Below are 11,315 nucleotides of genomic sequence, written 5' to 3'. Positions count from 1 at the left end.
TTACATGTACTTTATGCTTATGGTAATTAATAAGATTTCAATGCATACTATCAAACCTTCAAAAAATCAAGTATTGACCAAAATGTATTCATATAATTTTATGCCAAAAATAAAAATAATTCAAGAGCTAAGAATGCAGTCTTGTGGTAATCCTTGGTATTTAAAAGTCATTATTCTACTCTTTACACACCAAGAAAACTTTGACTATTTCCATGTTATGTTTTCTTTTATATGTACTTTATGCTCATTGTAACTAGTAAGTTTTCAATGCATACTATCAAACCTTCTTAAAAAAAATCAAGTACTGACAAAAATATATTCATATTTTTTATGGTTTAAAAAAACAGAACTCTCTTGGGCAGTGGTTGTGCATGCTTTTAATCCCAAAACTTTGGAGGCATACAATGGAGGCATGGGCAAGTGGATCTCTGTCAGTTCAAGGCCAGCACGATCTATGAAATGAGTTCTAGGACAACCAGGCTACACAGAGAAACCATGTCTGGGAGGGGAGGGGCAATTGTCTCTTCAAAAACATGTTCCAAATACATTGTATAGGAAATTTTTAAATAAAAAATTGAAACCTGAAAGCCTTTTGCACAGAGACACACATTTTGTTCACCTCAGAGACATTTGGCCAGCAATGGTGCCTCTGAGAAGGAGCATTAGAGAACTCCTGCTAATGCTAAGATCAGCAGACTTTGTCCTAAGCAAAGCGGCTCATGTGAATTTCTTCCTTTTAATTAATGAAATCTTTCCTTCCTGTACACCCATAATGTATATACATTTGACGACGTAATTTTTTTGCTCATTTCTTTTCAGCTTTGACAGGGCTGATCATTCCTCACTTTGCATTAGAATTTGCATCTCTTCCAAGGCCTTTGTTCTACAACCTAACACTGGAGGTCTCTAACTGTGGCTCTCCCAGGATCTGGCATTACTTATGTGTAACACTGTGCGCATCTGCAGTCCAGAATGCAGGTAACTGTGCTCAGTGTTTCCCTCCTCCATTAGAATTTTTGGGCAGCAGCACATCCCGGGTTGTGTTTAACTGACAAGTGCCCAGGCCTTCATCATTAGCATGTGGCTTCCCTAATGCATATTGAACCCAGAAATGTATACTGTATGAAAAGGAAGGGGGGATTCCAAATGGTTAAATTGCCTGTGTTATTCACAGCACCAGTGGCTCCAGACTGGGCTTTTCATCCTTGTATTAACCTAAGAAGCTAGATGCAAGCCCTGACACAGCAGGAGACCGCTGCCTGCGGTACAGAGCTTGCTGCAAAACAGTGTGATGCCAGAGACTGCTAGCCAGGACAGGTACAGCACATCAAATAATGTTGAGGATCAAGTTCCTGGAGAATCTGAAGTTACATCAGTAGCTGCCCTTCGCTGCCAGTCTTCCTGACCATTGTGTGTTCCATGGGTAGAGCCTTCTTGGCCCTGGGCTTTCTCTACAAAGGAGACTACCTCTCTAAATGGCAGAGGATTGGAATATTTCTGCTGCAGCAGAATGACTTGAAATAGTGTGCATTGGAAGATAAGATCCTGGCCACAGGCAGAGCCAGCACACAGACATCAGGACTAGCAGCCTGCCCACAGAGAGCTGAGCATCCAGAGGAGACACAGGGGTGCTCTCCCTCCTGAGCCCATAGGTGAGCCCACATTTTCTCTTCACTGACTATCTGGGGAAAGACCACAGACACTCTCTCAGGGCACAGGTATCATGGTACCGCTTGGGTCTCTGCCCTTCAGGCCTCCATCTGCACCAGAGCTAGAGCCAGCCCACCGCCTTTGGAACTCACAGCTTATCCACAAAGATCTGAGCACCCAAGACCAATCTCTCTCCGGAGCCCATGGCCCACAGAAGCACAGGAGAGACAAGCTCCATTCAGAGACAACAAGATCAACTAATGTCAAAGATAAGAAGATGGCAAGAGGCAAGTGTAAAAATCTAAATAACTGAAACCAAGACAACCTGGCAACATCAGAACCCACCTTTCCCACTATAGCAAGTATTGTATATCCCAACACACCAGAAAAAATAAGATTTGGACTTAAAATCCTGCCTCATGTAGATGATAGAGGGCCTAAGAAGCACATGAATAACTCCCTTAAAGAAATACAGGAGAAAACAGATAAAAGACCATCAAAATAATCTTATGCATCCTATCAGATCACCATGGACTAAGGCTGGTCTTTAATAACAACAAAAAACCCACATACATGTAGAGGTTGAACAATGCTCCACTCAATGATAGCTTGGTCAAGGAAGAAATAAAGAAAAAATATCAAAGATTTTTTAGAATTTAATGAAAATGAAGGCACAACACACCCAACTTGTGGGATACAATGAAAGCAGTGCTAAGAGGAAAACTTATAGCTCTGAACACCTTCAAAAGAAACTGGAGAGAGCGTACATTAACAGCTTGACAGCAGAACTGAAAGCTCTAGAACAAAAAGAAGCAGATACACCCAAGAGGAGTAGATGGCAAGAAATAATCAAACTCAGAGCTGAAATCAACCAAGTAGAAACAAAAAGAACTATACACAGAATCAACAAAACCAGGACCTGGTTCCTTGAGAAAATTAACAAGATTAATAAACACTTAGCCAGTCTAACTAGAGGGCACAGAGAGAATATCCAAATTAACAAAATCAGAAATGAAACGGGAGACATAACAACAGAAACTGAATAAATTCAAGAAGTCATCAGATCTTACTACAAAAGCCTATACTCAATAAAACTGGAAAATCTACAGGAAATAGACATATTTCTAGACAGATACCATGTACCAAAGTTAAATCAGGAAAGATAAATCATCTAAACAGCCTCATAACCTCTAAAGAAATAGAAGCAGTCATTAAAAGCCTCCCAACCAAAAGAATCCCAGAACCAGATGGGTTTCATGTAGAATTCTACAGACCTTCATAGAAGACCTAATACCAATACTTTCCAAACAATTCCACAAAATAGAAACAGAGGGAACATTACCCAACTTATTCTTTGAAGCCACAATTACACTCATTCCTAAACCACACAAAGACCCTACAAAGAAAGAGAACTTCAGAACAATTTCTGTCATGAACATTGATGCAGAAATACTCGATAAAATTCTTGCAAACCAAATCTAAGAACACATCAAAATGATCATTCACCATGATCAAGTAGGCTTCATTCCAGGGATGCAAGGATGGTTCAATACACAGAAACCCATCAACACGATCCACTATATAAGCAAACTCAAAAAAAAAAAAAAAAAAAAAAAAAACCCAGAAAAAAAAAAACAAAAAAAACAAAAACATGATCATCTCACTAGATGCTGAGAAAGCATTTGAAAAAATTCAACACCCCCTCATGTTAAAAGTCTTGGAAAGATTATGAATTCAAGGCCCATACCAAAACATAGCAAAAGCAATATACAGCAAAACAGTAGCCAACATCAAACTAAATGATGAGAAACTTGAAGCAATCTCAGGGACTATACAAGGCTGCCCACTCTCCTCCTACCTATTTTAAATAGTACTTGAAGTCCTAGCCAGAGGAATCAGACAAAAAATAAATGTCAAAGAAATACAAATTGGAAAAGAAGAAGTCAAAGTATCACTAATTGCAGATGATATGATAGTATACTTAAGTGACTTCAAAACTTCCACCAGAAAACTCCTAAACCTGATAAACAACTTTAGCAAAGTTGCTGGGTATAAATTTAACTCAAACAAATCAGTATCCTTCCTCTACTCAAAGAATAAGCATGCTGAGAAAAAAATTAGAAAATCAATACTCTTCACAATAGTCACAAAAACTATGAAATACCTTGGTGTGACCCTAACCAAGCAAGTGAAGGATCTGTATGACAAGAACTTCAAATCTCTGAAGAAGGAAATTGAAGAAGATATCAGAAGGTGGAAAGATCTCCCATGCTTATGGATTTGAAGGATCAACATAGTAAAAATGGCCATCTTCCTGAAAGCAATCTACAGATTCAATGAAATTCCCATAGAAATTCCAACTCAATTCTTTATAGAGTTAGAAACTGCAATTTGCAAATTCATTTGGAATAATAGAAAAGCCAGGATAGAAAAATGCATTCTTCTTTTTTTCAAGAAACATGTTTATTAAACAATTTTAATTGTCATAAAAAAAAACTAAAATGGGTTTTAAAAATCAAGGCTCTTCTCTTTCTGTGGATTGTCACACAATGTAAAAATAATTCAATCAACCCTGCTGATCATTTTATTCCTAAATTAAATTTCCTAAATCCCTAGGTATTTTATAATTTAAAATAAAAATTTGGACTATAAATGACAATTAATATTCATCTGTACTGAAATACACTGACCATGTATACAACAATCTAGTTGAGTAATAACGCAAAAAAAAAATATCCTAGTTAAAGCATAAATTTTGACTTTAGCGTTTTAGTATCATTATTTCTCCACACTGTTATGATTTCCTTAAAACTGAGATAGCCTGGCACAGGAATTCTAACTTTGGGACTCTGTATACCCTGAGGGATGACTGACTTAGCTGGCAATTAGTCTGATTATATAATCTTTAAATGCTCTGAGGTGAATTATCAAATGATTCAGAATTACATAGCATGCAGTATTCAAAATTATGGCTCTGATTCATTTAAATTTACTGTAAGAAGTGTCATTCACGCTGTGGGAATAAGATGGTGGGAAAGAATGTTTTGTTGTCTCTTGCAATTTATGCAGAATATTCAGACTCTGAATCTGATGGTGAAACTAGAATAGACACTGTGGGTGACGTGGCTGAGGAGAAAGGTGGCTTGGTATCTGACGCCTATGGGGAAGATGACTTCTCTCGACCAGGGGGTTATGAGGATGGTTACGAAGGAGGATGAGAACAGTAAGCAGTCGGAAGATGACGATTCAGAGACTAAAGAACCTGAGGCTGATGACCCAAAGGATAATACAGAAGTGGAGAAGCAGGATCCCCAGGAATTGGTAACCTCCTTTCCTGAAAGGGTTCACAACATGTCACCAGACAAAATGAAGATCCCTCCAGAACTGCCTGGCAAATGTTCGAATCATTTACAAGATGAGATCCAGAAGCTCTTCGAGTGGAAGATAAAGGAGGGGATGCATATGAACTACATCACCCAGAGGAAGAAGGAGTTCCAGAACCCCAGCATCTACAAGCAACTGATCCAGTTCTGTGCCATTGATGAGCTGGGCACCAACTACCCAAAGGATATGTTTGATCCCCACGACTGGTCTGAAGACTCCCACTATGAGGCATTAGCCAAGACCCAGAAGATTGAAATGTACAGAAAAGACCAAAAGGGAGCGAACCAAAACTGAGTTTTTAACGGGCACCAAGAAAGGCACCACAACCAGTGCCAAGGCCACCACCCGCACTGCCATGGCGCACAGCTGTTGCCCAGAAGAGGAAGAACAAGTGGGACTCGGCCATTCCTGTGACAACGATAGCACAGCCCACCCTCCTCATGACCGCAGCCATCCTGCCAGCGGTGGTCACTGTCTCCACCAGTGCCAGTGGCTCCAAGACCACCATCATCTCTGCTGTGATGTGAAGAAGGCCAAGCAGTGACCAGAGGACACCCCAGGACTGTGCAGCCCAGTAACTTCCACCCACTGGGAGCTGCCACTCTGTGTGTTTAGGACTGAGACACACTCCCCACATGCCTTCCAAGAGGAGGCTCAGTGACATTCTAGCCGGGAGGACATTACAATAGAGGCAACGGTATGCATTGGACGGTCTGTCCACACACCTACTGGGTCTCACCCAATTAAAAGTACTGCTTCCTGGGTCCTGGAATGTCGGGTGCGCTGGCTTCTCCCACGCTGTGTTCAAGCAAACCTGAAGCTCAAGTGCCCCTCCTTAACAATCAAGATTACTGCTCAGGATGAACAATGGCTTGACAACTGGTGGGAGTACTCAGAGGGGTAGCACAGGGAGCTGCCACGGTCATTCCCAGTGTATGTGGACAGGTGGTAGCTAAGGAGGGGCCAGCCACATGTCTTCCTGTTGTCTATTTTTTTTTTTTTTTTTATTTTCCTGATCCTGAAACCAGGTCTCAACAATCCTCAGGCAACAACAGAAAAAAAAAAAAGTGTCATTCACATTAATTGTACACCCCACTCCTCCCTCAAGAAGTAAAATCACTACCTAGTCAAGTTCTAAATCTGGTGCAGCATTAAGGATTAAAACTTACCACTTTACCAGGCCTTGCTCATGTGCAAATAAATCCCTCCTGACAAGCAGTGACTATCCAGTTTTCAAGACAAACCAAGACCCCAGTCTTTCGTGAGCTATTGTTTTACAGATCAGTGGCTCTAACAAGGGAACATCTTCTATCCGAGGACACAGGGATGTCCCCAGAGTTTTAGCTGGGTCCATTTTGGCTTTAGTAACTAAGTTCAGTTTGTCACTTCTCTTGCTGGAAATATGTCCCATACTGTGATTTTGGCTATGGTCTTTCTCATGGTATCTCAACCTTCTGGTCATGTAGCGACAGAGTTGCAAACTCGCTGACCCCAGAGGCAATAGCTCCATCCATGACACTGCTTTTTCTACCAGCATTGGAGACTGCTGACTGTGGAAGGCTACTGGAACCGTGGCAATGGAGGGGACCCAGGGTCCCCAGGTGTAGTGACACTGTTCCCATTGCTTCTGGCAGGCAGACTTGTAGCATTCATAATGTTTGTATGTGTTCTTGCTCTTGAGAGGGGCTGGTGAGGGAAAGGGATGTCTTCTGTAAGGTCCCATAAGAACAGCTGTATATCCTGGCCCACTGAACCAAACCAATACGTAACACAGCAGGGCTGTTGGTAGAGCTCCATTTGGATAGCCTAGACTGTGTACCGTTTGCTCAATGTCTGCAAAAATGAAGAATGCGCTTGAAGTCCTTGTCACTGCCACTAAACTCCATAGGATCACTGCCTTCTACACTAGTAGTATAGGGATCAAATGCTACGACACTGACCCAGGATTTGTGCTCATAGCCTCTAGCTATTACTCGGCAGTCTAGAAAGGACCAGATCGTCACCAAGTCATCCTCTCCACCTGTCACAATGTACTTGCCATCTGAGCTCCAGCACACACAAAGCAAGCCCCCAATGTAGCTTTTCATTGTACCATGCAGCTCCACAGAGTCAACGTTGAACACATGCAGAACTCGTCCAGGCTCACACACGCTAAAAACTTGCCATCTGGGAAGAAAGCAAACTCGTTGAGGATCCCCTCACCCACCGTCCACTTAAGGAGAGGGTTCCTCCTGGGTTTGCTCCTGCAAGTGTGCATGGAAAAGCTCTCTCCCTGCTTCAGGAGCTGGCAGTGGGGGGCTGTGGTACCACAAGTATGCTCCACATTATTTAAGTACATGTTCCCACTCAAATGGGCTACTAAAAAAAGGCTTTCTGAACCAGGAATCCATTAGATACAGATTACTCTTGACATGTCTATTAGTCTTTCCTCATTAAATAGCTTGCTGGTTTCTTTCTTGATTGGTTCTATAAGCTGGACTTGACCTGCAGAAAAGCCCACTAAGAGAGAGACACTCTCTGCTGTGGCTGTTAGTGGTTGAAGTCATGACAAGTGGGCTGTGTCCCTTTGTATATCCTCTTATCTATCAGTTTACTCAAGTCAGCAGCCTGGGTCATGGGGGTTGAATGGAGATTGGCAGGTTTCCTTTCTTTTGCAAAAAGCATGTTTTCTTCAAGAGGTGTCCCCTGTAAGCATAATATAGTCATCAGGGAAATGCAAATCAAAACAACCCCAAGATTCCACCTTATACAGGTCAGAATGGCTAAGATCAAAAACTCAGGTTACTGATGCTGGCAAGAATGTGGAAAAAGAGGAACACTTCTCCATTGTTTGCAAGCTGGTACAACCACTCTGGAAATCAGTCTGGTAGTTCCTCAGAAAATTGGACATAGTACTAACTGAAGACCCAACTATACCACTCCTAGGCATATACTCAAAAGCCGATTCAACATATAACAAGGACAAATGTGCCACCATGTTCATAGCAGCCTTATTTATAATAGCCAGAAGCTGGAAAGAACCCAGATGTCCTTCAACAGAGAAATGGATACAGAAAGTATGGTACCTTTACACAATGGAGTACTACTCAGCTATTAAAAACAATGACTTCATGAAATTCCTAGGCAAATGGATGGAAATAGAAGCTATCATCCTGAGTGAGATAATACAGTCACAAAAGAACACTCATGGTATGTATTCAGTGATAAGCAGATAGTAGCCCTAAAGGCTCAGAATACCCAAGAAACAATTCACAGAACTTATGAAGCTCAAAGAGAAGGAAGGCCAGAATGTGGATGCCTCAATCCTTCTTAAAAGGGAGAACAAAACACTCATGGAGGAAATAAAGAGACAAATAGAGGAGCAGGAATTGGAGAAAAGATCATCCAGAGACTGCCTTACCTGGGGATCGATCTATCCCATATGTAGCCACTAAACCAACATACTATTGCTGATGCCAAGTAGTGCTTACTGGCAGGAATCTGATATGGATGCCCCCTCAGGGGTTCTGCCAGAGTCATACTGATACAGATGAGGATGCTTGTAGTTAACCATCAGACTGAACATGGGGACCCCAATAAAGGAGCTAGAGAAAGGACTGAGGAAGCTGAAAGTGTGTGCAACCCCATGGGAAGAACAAAATTATCAACTAACCAAACCTACCACAGCTCCCAGGGACTAAAACACCAATCAATGACTTCACCTGGAAAGACAAACTTTCCAACTGCATGGCTGCAGGTTGAGAATGAATATCCTTCTCTGGCATCAATGAGAGGAGAGGACTTTGGTCCAGAGAAGGCTCATTTTCCCAGTGTAGGGGAATGCCAAAGTGCTGAGGTGGGAGGGGGTGGTTGGGAGAGGGAGCACCTTCATGAAGGCAATGTGAGGGGCAGGGGGTATGCCAGAATTGGGAAAACGATTTACATTACATTTGAAATGTAAATACAGGGACTATCCAATAAAAAAGAAGAAAAGAAGAAGAAAAAGATCCTGGATCATCTTTACAACCACTGTACACACACACACACACACACACACACACACATATACACAAACACATATAAGGACAGGCATACACACATACACACAAGTACACAGACATACACACACAAATATACATACCTACTCTATACTGGCTGGTTTGGGGTGTCAACTTGACAGAAGCTGGAGTTATCACAGAAAAAGGAGCCTCAGTTGAGGAAATGTCTCCATGAGATCCAGCTGTAAGGCATTTTCTCAAGTAGTGATCAAGGGGGATGAGGGCCAGCACATTGTGGGTGGTGCCATCCCTGTACTGGTAGACCCAGGTTCTATAAGAAAGCAGGTTGAACAAGCCAGTAAGTAACTTCCATCCATGGCCTCTGCATCAACTCCTGCTTCCTGACCTGCTTGAGTTCCAGTTCTGACTTCCTTTGGTGATAAACAGCACTGTATAAGTGTGAGCTGATTCCTCCCTAACTTGCTTCTTGATCATTATGTTTGTGCAGGAATAGAAATCCTGACTAAACCACACCCATATCATGATAGAAGCACCTGTACTTTACACACACACACACTAGAAATAAGTAAAATCATTTTTAAATGGGCTCAAGACTGCAATTGTTTCAAGAGTTATAATGTGAGCAATCAGAAAATTCCACCACATTTTCAGTTCCAAATTTACCATTATTATTCCAGATGAGAACCACTCATTAATAAATTTGCACCCATTGTCCACTAATTATTTCCACTTCAGGATGGTGATGATATTTTGATATGCTGTTACCAAAGACAGACCCAAAAAGTTGCATCAGAACAATCCTGAATTTTAAATCCTAAAAATGCCTTTTACCAAAGCCTAATCCCACAACTCGTCATTTTCCAAGATTGAGAGCCACATCCGTTACCTGCACAGCCAACCTGGGTCCTGTCAATATGTGAATACTTACCCTTAAAATGTTGGGTTATTCTAGCCAAGAGCATTTCAAGTGCCTGTGACTTGTGCATGTGTGTGTGTGTGTGTGTGTGTGTGTGTGTGTGTGTGGTGTATACATGTGTTCTTCCAAGTGGTGCTGGAGTACTGGGAGATGGCTGTCTATTTTGGGGTATGTTTTTGGTGTATGGTATGAATTCTTAGAAGATGACCAACATATTTTACTTTTCTCTTTAGACATTCAGACTCTCATGATAAGACTGAAAAAAGATTGTCTTGGCCTTCACAAACATGTCCCTTGGGCCATCAGATTTCAGGTTTAAGCCACTGCTGGTTAATAAAGTCCCAGTGAGGAGACCAGAGGGATCTTGGCAGTTAGGAGTGAGAACCTAGTTTAGTTCCTAGGATGGAAGTCCTGCAGATCACCAAGACCTGCAAGACCTGCCCTAGGGGATCTGTTGTCCTCTTCTGCCCTCTGCAGGCCTATCTCTCAAATGGCACAGACCGCCCCACTCACCGCAGATACATGAATGCATGCAAAAATGTACAAGAATATACCTGTAACAACATAGATAAATATAGTTTTTAAAAATCTTAGTGAGGTAGGATTTTAAAACTAGACCCATAGCCTGCAGAGTGATACAAGAGGAAGATGACAGGCAAAAGGAGCCACTTTCACTGGGTTGTTGAGTCCTGAGTGTGATGCTGTTAATCAGTCTGGCTGTGGTCACTGGATATGGCTGGAGTCAGTAGCCAAAGGGAGAAACACTATGAGGCCTGCAGAGAGGGAGAGCCCCAAATGCGCGTGTGTGCGCGCGCGCGCACACACACACACACACACACACACACACACAATAAAATAGCATTTGCCACGGGGTAAAAGGTAGAGCCCAAGAGCCCTAAGCAATGGGGTCGAGGAACTGAGACTGAGCACCTGCTATTAGGCTGGCGAAAAGTAATTGTGAATGTTACACTCTAAATGTATCAGAATACATTCTTAACAAACATGATTATGCTATACATCATTTTATTGTACATGTCTTGCCTTGTGCATGGGCTATATTCATTGGCTATATTTTTATTATATTTATTTTATGTTGTGGTAATAATATTAGACAAAAAGAAATCTGAGCTACTTCCTTCTTTGAGTTCAGAGCATTAGGAACAACTCTCAGCATCAACACGACCTGTGTCCCAGGGACTAGTAACAGACAGATACTGCTGTGGTGGCTCAAATTCTGCAAAGGTGACTGGAGTCTTGAAGATGAAGATCAGAGCTGCTGGCAGTGGGACGTTGACAGTGACCAGCTGAGAGCAATCCCTGAAGATGACATTCTACAACTATATGAGAATTTCAGAGGACACACCATG

The 11,315-nt window shown here is 41.9% G+C and overlaps 2 pseudogenes across 2 annotated transcripts; one reads left to right on the top strand and one right to left on the bottom strand.

Annotated features, from left to right (window-relative positions):
• The first annotated feature begins 4,676 nt into the window (after window positions 1–4,676).
• On the top strand, window positions 4,677–5,561 carry LOC308422813 (SAP30-binding protein-like; annotated as a pseudogene). Its single transcript has one exon. The product of its transcript is annotated as an SAP30-binding protein-like (transcript).
• Window positions 5,562–6,185: 624 nt separating this feature from the next.
• Window positions 6,186–7,635, bottom strand: LOC308423031 (WD repeat-containing protein 20-like; annotated as a pseudogene). The gene has a single exon. The product of its transcript is annotated as a WD repeat-containing protein 20-like (transcript).
• Window positions 7,636–11,315: the final 3,680 nt, after the last annotated feature.

Source organism: Micromys minutus (assembly GCF_963924665.1).
Source record: "Micromys minutus genome assembly, chromosome: 7".
Lineage (NCBI taxonomy): Eukaryota > Metazoa > Chordata > Mammalia > Rodentia > Muridae > Micromys > Micromys minutus.
The sequence above is the reverse complement of the archived record's forward strand: the minus strand, read 5'-3'. Positions and strand labels throughout refer to the sequence as shown.